Source organism: Zootermopsis nevadensis, unplaced genomic scaffold, assembly GCF_977971745.1.
Source record: "Zootermopsis nevadensis isolate Lab colony 2312 unplaced genomic scaffold, Znev_1.0 Znev_ptg000013l, whole genome shotgun sequence".
In the NCBI taxonomy this organism is placed as follows: domain Eukaryota; kingdom Metazoa; phylum Arthropoda; class Insecta; order Blattodea; family Termopsidae; genus Zootermopsis; species Zootermopsis nevadensis.
Genome location: NW_028259145.1, coordinates 2,313,040 through 2,326,694, shown reverse-complemented (window position 1 = coordinate 2,326,694; position 13,655 = coordinate 2,313,040). Strand labels below are relative to the sequence as shown.

The 13,655-nt window shown below is 40.4% G+C and overlaps 1 long non-coding RNA gene across 2 annotated transcripts in view; it reads right to left on the bottom strand.

Moving 5' to 3' along the window:
- LOC147873835 (uncharacterized) overlaps positions 1–13,655 on the bottom strand; it is a 113,014-nt gene that overhangs the window by 75,897 nt on the left and 23,462 nt on the right. The window contains exon 1 of one of the 2 annotated variants that reach the window (XR_015535035.1): positions 6,720–6,957. The exons of the other annotated variant lie outside the window; for it this stretch is intronic. This is a non-coding gene — a long non-coding RNA (uncharacterized LOC147873835). Of the gene's footprint in view, positions 1–6,719; positions 6,958–13,655 lie in introns of those variants that run through there. 2 annotated transcript variants of the gene reach the window in all.

Here is a 13,655-nt window from a genome sequence, read left to right as displayed (position 1 = left end):
TGATAACGTTTCACGAACACACCTACAAGTTTGTCTTTAGGGAACAAACAAAAATCAACTCATAATCTTTGAAACAAGAGTAAAGCAGGGTACGGAATATTGCAACGGAAACAGTAGCACATCGATTAGTATTTAATAATTAAAGCTCACTGACAATTTTTAATTTATTTTCATTAATAAACTGGCGTGAGTCTGTTTTCAGGACTCATTTTACACATAATTAATGACTGATCACCCATATAAAATTAAATAAGGCTATTAAACATTTGCGGATATGATATAGCTTTGTCTGTATACTGACTAAGTTATTGGCTAGTAGATCGGGGTTAGATTGCTCGCAGGGTAAAATATTTCTTCGTCACAACGCTTATACCGGTACTTCGACGGGGGTAAACCGGCCAGCGCGTGAGACTAACCACTGTCCAACGAGAGCCGAGGTTAAGAAAGCGTGGTTCTTAGTAAAGTGCCTCAGTATAACCTCTGAAACGTTGGTAAACATCTACCAGACTACACAGCTCAACAACCCAGAAGACAGAAATCTTCATACTCTGATGACGGAGGCAGTATGACCTCTGAAACGTTGGTAAACATCGACCAGACTACACAGCGCAACAACCCAGAAGGCAGAAATCTTCATACTCTGATGATGGAGGCAGTATGACCTCTGAAACGTTGGTTACATCGACCAGTCTACACAGCGCAACAACCCAGAAGGCAGAAATCTTCATACTCTGATGATGGAGGCAGTATGACCTCTGAAACGTTGGTTACATCGACCACTCTACACAGCGCAACAACCCAGAAGACAGAAATCTTCATACTCTGATGACGGAGGCAGTATGACCTCTGAAACGTTGGTTAACATCGACCAGACTACACAGCGCAACAACCCAGAAGACAGAAATCTTCATACTCTGATGACGGAGGCAGTATGACCTCTGAAACGTTCGTAAACATCGACCAGACTACACAGCGCAACAACCCAGAAGACAGAAATCTTCATACTCTGATGACGGAGGCAGTATGACCTCTGAAACGTTGGTAAACATCGACCAGACTACACAGCGCAACAACCCAGAAGACAGAAATCTTCATACTCAGATGACGGAGGCAGTATGACCTCTGAAACGTTGGTTAACATCGACCAGACTACACAGCGCAACAACCCAGAAGACAGAAATCTTCATACTCAGATGACGGAGGCAGTATGACCTCTGAAACGTTGGTTAACATCGACCAGACTACACAGCGCAACAACCCAGAAGACAGAAATCTTCATACTCTGATGATGGAGGCAGTATGACCTCTGAAACGTTGGTTAACATCGACCAGACTACACAGCGCAACAACCCAGAAGACAGAAATCTTCATACTCTGATGACGGAGGCAGTATGACCTCTGAAACGTTCGTAAACATCGACCAGACTACACAGCGCAACAACCCAGAAGACAGAAATCTTCATACTCAGATGACGGAGGCAGTATGACCTCTGAAACGTTGGTTAACATCGACCAGACTACACAGCGCAACAACCCAGAAGACAGAAATCTTCATACTCAGATGACGGAGGCAGTATGACCTCTGAAACGTTGGTTAACATCGACCAGACTACACAGCGCAACAACCCAGAAGACAGAAATCTTCATACTCTGATGATGGAGGCAGTATGACCTCTGAAACGTTGGTTAACATCGACCAGACTACACAGCGCAACAACCCAGAAGACAGAAATCTTCATACTCTGATGACGGAGGCAGTATGACCTCTGAAACGTTGGTTAACATCGACCAGACTACACAGCGCAACAACCCAGAAGACAGAAATCTTCATACTCAGATGACGGAGGCAGTATGACCTCTGAAACGTTGGTTAACATCGACCAGACTACACAGCGCAACAACCCAGAAGACAGAAATCTTCATACTCAGATGACGGAGGCAGTATGACCTCTGAAACGTTGGTTAACATCGACCAGACTACACAGCGCAACAACCCAGAAGACAGAAATCTTCATACTCTGATGATGGAGGCAGTATGACCTCTGAAACGTTGGTTAACATCGACCAGACTACACAGCGCAACAACCCAGAAGACAGAAATCTTCATACTCTGATGACGGAGGCAGTATGACCTCTGAAACGTTGGTAAACATCGACCAGACTACACAGCGAAACAACCCAGAAGACAGAAACCTTCAAATTCTGTTTCTTTGTATTTTATTCCAGTGACTGACCTATCCCGGTTGTTCCTGTGACAAAAGTTTTGAATTACTTGCACAAAACAAGACGAACTCCACTGACGCCTACGTCCACGTTCTTTTCGCACAGCGTGAAGAAATCCCCGACTCATGGTTCAAGCTACGACCTCGACGGGCCTCGAGTAGCTCCAGGCGCGTGTTACAGCAGACGTGACAGAATGGATCAGAACCACAGACAGAGCTGACGCCGGAAACAACTTGTTACAACTTAATCTTTAAGTACTTTGCTAAGACGCGTGAAGGAAAGTTTCTCTCTGCACTTCACACCCAACGCCAAACCCCAAACCATTTCCTTCCATTCACAAAACTTAAACCAACACAGAATACACACATATATATACATGAGCATGCACATTCAATGAACGTACGGAGGGAGGGGGGGTCCCCCTGAACTGTAGTGCTGTAGGTTAGGAATAAAATGGGGAAGTCCCTCTTTCCTAGTCTGTGGCTAGCTGTGATTTATACCGGCACAGCGCGACACGGTTAAACGGCCTAGTATAATGCAGTCCATTCGATCTGAAAGCTCGCTGTACTCCATCTCAGACCTACAGTACGCTCGCTTTATTTAATTCTATAAAAGACGCCATATTGTCACGTTTATATATGCAATTCGGACCACTTTGATTATAGGCAGAGCAGGCGAGAATTCTTTGATGATTGAAGAAACGATTTGTTGCATACAGACGTGTTTAACTGATGAATAATATTTAAAGATGCCACAGACATCATATATAAGGTACAAGAACTCATTCCTGTTCCTATATCGATATTTTAATGCATACGAGGTGCGATCGGAAAGTTTCAAGACTGCGCCTATAAAAACCCGTACACTTATCTCAGGTATTAAATTCATCCATCACCCTCGAAGTAGTTCCCCTGGGAGTGAACACAACGATCCCAGCGCCGCTGCCAAGCCTGGAAGCATCCCTGGAAATCTTTCTTTGTCAGCCTGTCAAGCACCATCTGCGATTCTGCCTGAATCTCTTCTATCGTCTCAAATCTCCTTCCCTTTAGCTGAATTTTCATCTTTGGGAAGAGGAAGAAGTCACACGGAGCTTAGAAAGGAAGTTGGGGTCGGTTCTTGCAAGATCTTTGAGCTCCTGACAAACGAGAAGTCAAGTCGATTCTGCTTCTGGTCCTCAGACAGGAGCCTTGGTACAAACTTGGCTGCGATGCGTCGCATGTGGAGTTCTTCCTTTAGAATCAGCTGACAGGTCCCATAGCCTATCCCAACAATGTCGCACAAGTCGTTGATGGTACGACGTCGATCTTCGTGAATGGCTTGCCGAATCTTCGTAACATTTTCGAGCGTTGTGCTCGAAGATGGTCGTCCAGAACGCTCGTCATCATCGACAGAGGTTCGGCCATTTTTAAAACGTGAATGCCACACAAAAGTTTGTGCACGACCCATTGCGGACTCCCCAAATGCTTGCTTTAGCATTTCATAGGTTTCCGTAGCCGTTTTGGCGAGTCTTTGGCAAAATTTGATGCACACGCCATTCCGAAATCGCAGGAGGGTCGGTGTAATGCACTACCAAAACGCCCGTAACTAAGAAACAAATGCTAATTCGATGATGCCGGCTGGCACACTGATTCACTATGAATGTAGGCCGCACCCCCTAGCGGCAGAAGCTCGTACTACATCCGGTTCGCCCTCTATTGACACAGTCTTGAAACTTTCCGATCGCACCTCGTACAACCTCTGAGGATAATACGGACGTGGCAGCTGGCAGTTGTCATACAATATCGGCATTAAAGTCCCAAACACATAACATGGCGTCAACGAATACCAGTGTCAATAAATTCTGTTTGTAAAATTGAAAATCGCTGTACTGAATCATTAGGGGTTCTTTTCTGTTTTTATTCTTTTAACGACTAAAGATTTTGGGCGGAAAGTAAACAGATTCACCTAGCCATAGAGATGAAGTGTTTTTTCTGATGTTTTTTTTAAAATAAATTAAAAAACACTACAGGAAGATAATAATAAGAGGATATAGAAAAATACATAAACAGTAGATTTATAATTTACATTCTTCTCCGAATATTAATACCGTGATTAAAGCAAAGTGGATGGAATTGTCGGGACATACAGAAATCTCTAAAGAGATAAGAAATGTCCATAAAATTTACATGCAAAACCCGATTAAAAGCGACCACTCGGGAGTCCTAGTCGTAAATGAGAGTATAATATTAAAAAGGATATTCTAATGGTTTGTGAGGCGACAGACTTGGTCCAGTGGCCGGCTCATGTAAACATCGTAATTAATTTCGACTGAACGACTATCAGCTTCTTATTAAATACTATGTTTCATGGAATAAGAAAGTTAGGTTAGGTTAGGTTAGGTTAGGTTAGTTTAGGTTAGTTTAGGTTAGGTTAGTTTAGGTTAGGTTAGGTTAGGTTTGGTTAGGTTAGGTTAGGTTAGGTTAGGTTAGGTTAGTTTAGGTTAGGTTAGGTTAGGTTTTGTTAGGTTAGGTTAGGTTTGGTTAGGTTAGGTTTGGTTATGTTAGGTTAGTTTAGGTTAGGTTACATGCCGCGTATTTAGGTAAATGTTTTATTTAACTGTAATTAAATTCGAAACACAATTACGTAAATAAACCTAAAATTTAAGTTATAAGCCGTATCGGTAAATTAAATCCTAAATGGACAAATGTGGTTCCCTGTGACGGCGCTCGAGAGAATTATTTTGCCCCTGGCAAAGGAAAGAATTAGGGGCCAATTGCACGCTATATTCAAATTGTAACACGTTTCTATGTTTGGTTTTTGTGTTAGACGTACACCTAACTAATTAAGTATCGACTTACTAATAAGTAACTAAATAACTTAAATGCTATTATAGTTAAATACTTGTGTGATCAAATACCAAAAAAATAAACTAGCTAGAAATAAGTAAGTCACTAACTGGCAAATTACTGCTAAGATGCTAATTAAATAAGTTACTAATTACCAGGATCTCCTAAACCAGGGGTGGCCAACCCGCGGGCCGCATGTGGCCCGCCTTGAACATTTTTCCGGCCCGCGAGATTCATCACAGTTTTACAAAATATATTTATTTTATAATGGCCAAAGTAGTGAAAACCAATGTATTAAAAAAATACATTATTTGTGCATCCATATATTCAAAAATTATCTGTCGTAATTATGAGAAAAAATTTACAATGTACGCTTAGTATCATTATTATTATATTATCTATGTTTACATGTAAGAATAATAGTAAACACAATAATAGTAACTCATTATGTTTCAATTTTTCACTCCAAAAAAAATGTCTATAGTGTATCTAAATCTAATATGGGGATATATAATTTTATATGTGGCCCGCGGAGTTATGATGCATTTCCAAAGTGGCCCGAAAGATCATTTGGGTTGGCCACCCCTGTCCTAAACAATCAACTAACCAACTCTGTTATAATAGAGTCCAAAGTCTCACCATCCTAACAGCAGAGAAAGTTCAGTACATCTCACAAGAACTTGTTTCTGAAAGGCCTTTCGTAACGCCGTCTTCCTATAATCTCACTCCCAAAGGTTTCTCCAAAATAAATTATGTGCGTACTTCTCGTTTTAATCACAAACAGCGGCCACAGAGCTTAAGATAGCTGAAAATCGCCCTGATGAAGGTGGCAATAATCTCCTACGAAACGTGGATCAATATCTACCACGGTGATACAGCCGAGAAGACAGCCATCTTCAGAAGTATAATTATTTCATCTTATTATAAGTAACTTCTCTTATACGACGTATTTCAATGCGAAAATCAGGATATTTTAAAATAGGCCATGGCTGTAACATTATAAAATAATTTTTATTCATCGTTTCTAGTCATCTCACAATCAGTTTGGAGCTTTTACGTCTGCAGTTGGCACAGTTAGTTAAAACAGGTGCCATTTCTTCCAACACCACGGACACTGCACAAAGTTTGGTACGAATCGGATTATCGTTTCGATATCTTCCGTAGGACTCGCGTAACTGATATCCGAGTCTCTGTGAGGTGTGTACAAATCTCTTTGAGTTTTCTGTATCATTTTGAAAGTGTTAAGTTCTTTTGTGGTCATCCGGTAGTTTAGAATAGGGCTAACTGGCAAAAACATAATTCAAGATTTCTACAGACTGAAAATTTCGATACCTCGAACAGGTTGTCCAACTTTGTGCCAATAACTTCACCTATTAACGAGTTTATATCTCCCTATTATAATTTTCGATTATTATAAGTTTATGAACCTTAAATTGAAGCCCATGATTACTCGAATAATAATAATAATAATATGTAAGTCAAATCAATCAAGAAATCGACCACTTAACAATGTATTTGGGTTGAGATTTGTATACATAAAACAGGCTCTAACACTATACATAACCTAAAAAGTCTATCTATAAAGCGATATTCTCTTGGTAAACAGAAATCTACCAGTTACCTACCAATTCTCATTTAAATCCTTTATACAGATGTTACTACCTAACTTACCTTTTCAATTCCTGCTAAAGAAAATGTCTCTTTCCGATTCTGTATCTCAAAACACTTTATACAATAAGTAGAAAACGTCTTCAGACTTTGATAATGCTAACGTACTTGTCACCTTTTTGTACTGCCCTGTGTTTAGGTAAGCCACGTGTATCATAAAATTTTCCTGTATCCTCCAATACCATTTCGCTGAAAGAGTTAAACAGCACAACAAAATGTGAATCAGCATAATTTCCATTACTTTGCACGACTCACAACGGCGAGCCTGCATTCGGATTGACGGACGAGTGAATGCATGTGCGCATGCGCGATAGAATGTTCTATGGCGTTCCATCCCACGGTCCGCGCTGCTGTTTTGTTTCACATCCACGACTGGGTGTTCGTTCGTACTTCGTGTATAGGTTAGGTTGTGAGTGTTTTAAAAAGTACAGGACCTGAAGCGCTTGGAAGTATAAGATTTTGAACGATTTCGTGAAATATAAAAATCACTCATTCATTTTTTTTAGATATTTGCCTCCATTATTTTACGAAGTTCTTTCGTCTGGACTTGACTAAAAAAGGATATAGCGAGAACTCTGTGTCAGTTTGTTGTTTTAAAGTATTACGTGCCATCCAAAGTCAACTCAAGAAAGCTTACACATGACATGTAATCCAAAGCAAACCCAATTTATCTTCGGCCCTTAAAAAATGTATTCTCCCATCAAAGGCATTCTTCCCCTGAGGTTCTGTAACTAAGATTTTGAATGTATTTTCCATTCCTTTTCGTGTAAGCCAACCATTTCACTCTCCTAAATCCAGTCATCACAACAGAATTAAGTTGAGAACACAGTATACATTACGTAAAGCTGAAACTGGTAGCCAACGATCCACAGGTTTGGAGCTGCACAAATCAATGTATAATTTACTCAACAGTTGTGGTAAATTTTAATAAAAGTGACTAAAATTATACGATTTGCAAATATGAAGCCGGTAAATGACACAGGAATGATTCGGCAGGTTTCGTTAATCTGAATTCTGTGCTGTCTGGAGCAGCTACCATGTACGTGGCCTGGCGAGTTATCGATTTATGGCAGACGAGAGAGAGGGGGGAGGGGGAGAGAGAGAGAGAGAGAATCGCTAGAGCTCAAACCTTCCCCTCAAACCCCTGACTGGAATGAGCGAGTGGACTCTGTTCAACAACACTCATTTGGCGCAGAAAATCGAACCGGGGCTCTCCGGGTCCGATCACCTTGAAACCGTCTGTCCACAGCCATCCACACAATCTACTAGTCGCTCATATGGTCAAGATAATTCCGCCTTTTATGGAACTAGAAGGTTAATTATCGTGTTCACAAGATCCTTGAACCTCTATATCATTGGTCCCCAATTTCTTTATGCCTAAGGGCACATTTGAGAGTTTTATGAGATCGTGGCGGGCACCAACCAATTAACAAAACCAAATTTTATTTTCTCTGGACAAATAAGATACGGACACCGAATAATACGCAAAACAACACGAAGTTTAATGATACAAGAAACCATTTCAATCAAAAATACGTAGTATTATAAGTATAATTATTATTACTCAAGTGGGAAGTTAATGTGATGTTTGGCGATGAAATTCATCGGCCATTTTTTCAAATTTGGAAATGAGAATCAATAATATTACTTCTACGGTTATTTTATTTATTTAGTGTTCTGTCTGACGACAGGTCCATATGAACAGGATCCTTCCATCCTTTTCTCGGACTGGGACCTGTTCATATACGTTCTTGGCAGATGATCCAGAAGTGGTTTGCCATTGCCTTCTTCTGTGTGTGAATGGAGTAATTGTTGGGATGCCACGGAGGAAAACTCCGTGTTGCCTAGACCACGGCCTTGCCCAACACAAGTTATAAATTCGGGCACCGCCGGGAATCGAACCCGAGTCTACGGTTATGGGTGGATAAATAGGGGGTTTAAACATTAATCTGGAGGTTAGTTATGAATTAGGAATTTGTTAATGATTAAAAAGGAATTTGAAAATGATGGAATGTTCGACAAAAGCTTTACGGAGACTCTACAGCTGATAGTGGTTGACTTGAGTACAAGATCTGCGAAGGGGATAATTATGGACATATCCTGTTCAGCAACGAAGTATAATTCTGAGGTGTTACGTCTTCTCTTTTGTACTGGTAACGTGGCATGACGTCAAGGGATTGAACACGTAAATCCTGAAGAATTGCACGTCTGACGAAACAGCAGTTCTGTGTCATAGCCCCAAAACTAATTTAACATCGTGTTTTTATTTTTCTGGATAACTAGATAGGTTAGTTTTAAAATCTTTTGGGTTTATAATAATATTTTATTTGGGGAAATTAATACAAATGAAATCCACACATGTGGGTGTATAACGAGTAATGTATTGTGAATACTTTACTGTTACGATACGTGTGGTTAAATGGGATATGTGGAGGTCTTTGGCACTTAATTTGGAGCTTTGATCACGTTCCATGATAACACTGTTACGCTGTTTCGATTTCCAATGTTCAGACCACACTAAAGCTCCACGTAGAGGTCTCTTTTTTTCTCGCCAACACCAGCTTGTATTTACTCTGAAGCCAATTGATTCCTCTTACGTAAAACGCATTCCGAAAATATTTGCGTGGGTAAATAAACATGAGAGTTTAAAATCACAGATAATAATTATTGTTTAATCGTACTCCGAACTCAAGAAATGGACAGAAATCTTCGTTTTATAAGGAATTTGAATTTGTCGCTTCAAATCTGCCACGTAATTTGTTGGCATCAACTTCGTGCAGAGAATATCTTCTAAAATGTCTACTTGGAAGATATAAAATTATAAAATTTAAGTAAATATTTGGGAAATAAATTGTGGGGGGTCGGAAGTGACCGGAACTTACTAACGATCGTGTTCGATAACGAGTTGCCACGTTAGTGGCGGTTAAATATTTGCGTTTTGTTATCACAGTGTAACTTACATATTTAAAACATGAATCCGAGTCCTTGCTTAGAAGCCAACAGTCGACCAACCACTAAATAAATTCCAAAAAATTTATAAAACCGGAAGGTTCATTACAGTATTCACAAAAGCCCGCTACTGGTGCCTATTCTGAGCCAGATGAATCCAATTTCATCTCTTGGCCTTGTTCGTACGACTGAGCGAGACAAACAAATTCTATAAGACACAAAAATATTAAAAATAAAGCCCCTCGATCATAATTACAAAGGGTAACACTTTTTCGCCGTGTGGTGTGACAAAAGGTTCCCGACGTTTCAGAGCTGTTTGCTGCCTCCATCATCAAGACGGTGAGTACTCATCACCCCCGATGATGGAGGCAGAAATGACCTCTGAAACGTCGACCACTCGACGCTACAAACCATAAGACTGCCATCTTCGTACTTGGCACCGTGAGAAACTCAAATCCGATATTATTTTTATCTTGAGAATGTAGGTTGGATTCAACTGGCTAATGATAAGGTCAGATGGCGGGTTCTTATAATCACGGCGACAAACTTTCTTTTTCTATAAAACGCATTGATTATTTTAATCAGCTGATTCGTTAGCTTCTCAAAACGCTTATTACTATATGAATAATTAATGACGTCACCATGACCTTGCCCAGAACTTAACGCTGTCTTTGAATTCGACCAAGTCAAACAAGGAGGGCATGAACCCTATTTCATTCATAATAAAGCCACCCACTTATGCACGTCTCTGGTCGACACATCCATGTTTAAACGTTTCTTAAGCCTGCTTAAGCGGTAAGCAACCCTCCCGTTCTACCAGAGTTGGGGCAGGTCAGGAACCAAAGTCTTGAGAGGTTTCTGAATGCTATTAACTTCCAGACACAACAACTAAGGCACCATTAAAAGGACGAGAACGAGGGAGACAGAACCTTTTGTCCTAGTTTACCGCCCTTCAAGGTGTTTCAGGTGCAGACAATGAAAAGATAATGAATGGATAGCCACAAGCAAGGACGTACTACACGCGTGTTTCGTACGTGATGCTGCTACTAGCGAACGTGATGATGCATGATCAATGGACCCCAACACAATGCGGTGCCTGCATAATACGTCCGATGTCTCTGCAGAGGTCGCCAACTGCTCGCCCACGGAAAGGCTTCCGGTGCAACGATAATTTCAGAGTATTTATTTATTTATTTAGTGTTCTGTCTGAGGACAGGTCCATATGAACAGGATCCTTCCATCCTTTTCTCGGACTGGGACCTGTTCATATACGTTCTTGGCAGATGATCCAGAAGTGGTTTGCCATTGCCTTCTTCTGTGTGTGAATGGAGTAATTGTTGGGATGCCACGGAGGAAAACTCCGTGTTGCCTAGACCACGGCCTTGCCCAACACAAGTTATAAATTCGGGCACCGCCGGCAATCGAACCCGAGACCCCCAGGATTACAAGGCCAGCGTTCTAACCGCTAGACCACCTCATCTTATTATTATTTAGTGTTCTGTCTGACGACAGGTCCATATGAACAGGATCCTTCCATCCTTTTCTCGGACTGGGACCTGTTCATATACGTTCTTGGCAGATGATCCAGAAGTGGTTTGCCATTGCCTTCTTCTGTGTGTGAATGGAGTAATTGTTGGGATGCCACGGAGGAAAACTCCGTGTTGCCTAGACCACGGCCTTGCCCAACACAAGTTATAAATTCGGGCACCGCCGGGAATCGAACCCGAGACTGAGCAGGCCAGAGGTTACCTAGATCGAGTGTAAAGTTGATGTCCAACCCCGGTCTATTTGTTTTTATTAACACTCAGTAGTCATTTGTTTAATTAAACACGGCGTTAAAGGCGTTTGAAACGAGGAACTGTGAAGTTCTATAATTCTGATTCAGCTGAAACGGTAGAGAGTTGAAACAAAGCTTATGTACCTAGGTCGAAAGCTGTCTGCTTCAGCATCCTTTGTTCCATACACGAAGCAAGCACATATTGGGGTAACCGTGTCTGTCATTCGCATCTTTGATCTCAGAAACTGCAGTTCAAATTAAATACGTTAACGGTGTCTAACTAAAAGATGTCGAGCGAATTCGATTTTTATGTTCAACTATCAAACTTTACTTAACATAAAATCCATATTAAATGCAATCTAAGTTCTTAGAAGAGCTCGTCGTACATTAAAATAAGCAGACAAAAAATATATTACGTAAAATATCCTGTATTTCTCATTAAGATCTACAACTTTTATCTGAATTTGTATACATGGTTAATATGTAAAGAGATGAAGGTTACGAGGTGCGATCGGAAAGTTTCAAGAGTGTATCAATAGAGGGCGAACCGGATGTAGTACGAGCTTCTGCCGCTAGGGGGTGCGGCCTACATTCATAGTGAATCAGTGTGCCAGCCGGCATCATCGAATTAGCAGTTGTTTCTTAGTTACGGGCGTTTTGGTAGTGCATTACACCGACCCTCTTGCGATTTCGGAATGGCGTGTGCATCGAATTTTGCCAAAGACTCGCCAAAACGGCTACGGAAATCTATGAAATGCTAAAGCAAGCATTTGGGGAGTCCGCAATTGGTCGTGCACAAATTTTTGTGTGTGGCATTCACGTTTTAAAAATGGCCGAACCTCTGTCGATGATGACGAGCGTTCTGGACGACCATCTTCGAGCACAACGCCCGAAAATGTTACGAAGATTCGGCAAGCCATTCACGAAGATCGACGTCGTACCATCAACGACTTGTGCGACGTTGTTGGGATAGGCTATGGGACCTGTCAGCTGATTCTAAAGGAAGAACTCCACATGCGACGCATCCTGTCTGAGGACCAGAAGCAGAATCGACTTCTCGTTTGTCAGGAGCTCAAAGATCTTGCAAGAACCGACCCCAACTTCCTTTCTAAGCTCCGTGTGACTTCTTCCTCTTCCCAAAGATGAAAATTCAGCTAAAGGGAATGAGATTTGAGACGATAGAAGAGATTCAGGCAGAATCGCAGATGGTGCTTGACAGGCTGACAAAGAAAGATTTCCAGGGATGCTTCCAGGCTTGGCAGCGGCGCTGGGATCGTTGTGTTCACTCCCAGGGGAACTACTTCGAGGGTGATGGATGAATTTAATACCTGAGATAAGTGTACGGGTTTTTATACGCGCAGTCTTGAAACTTTCCGATCGCACCTCGTATGTCATAATATTAACTCGGTTGTGTGAAATGCACAATATTAGGGTTGGTGTAGCAGTTTTATTGTCATTGTGTTTTCAGGAATATTTGACAAGAAAATTGCCTTTTGACAGCTTCGTGACGCACAAAATGACACCTCAACTCTTATGTCTATTTAAATACACCTGTCTGGACAGTGGAAGACTTGAAAAAGTGGAGTATCACAATTATTGATCACATAATACGTAGGAATTGCACTCGTTATATTTTGAAGTTCCCTTCTTTTTAGAACTCATTTTAATCTGAATATCATCAACACGGGACAGAGGTTGCTTTTTCAACCTTTTGAAGAATCAAGCTATCTAAATAATAATATAACAATATTATATATATATTAAAAAATATCACCATAAAATCATAACATGAATATAAATTACATTCATCACTTATCGAATATATTTCAATTTTATATATAAGGTTGTTATCACGAGAAACATAAACTCACTTTAATAAAAGCAAGTAACCTAGGCTTTTAACATTATTTTAACGTATAACTTACGGTAGCATATTTTAAATTCAACAGAATTGTATTCACTATTCTAATATTCATGATTTTTTAATTTTATTTATAATTAAAATGCAATGCTTCACTGTTTAACGAAATACTGGAACATTATAATTTTAAGTACAAGTTAAATGTAAAACATCGAAAAGACAGATTTATTAAAATAATGAATGTTACTTTCGAATCTCTGTACTCTAAAATTAGCGTGTTCTCTTTCAAAATGATAAGGATTAATTGATGGGAATACAAATGATGACGATATCATATATGGTTAAAACATGC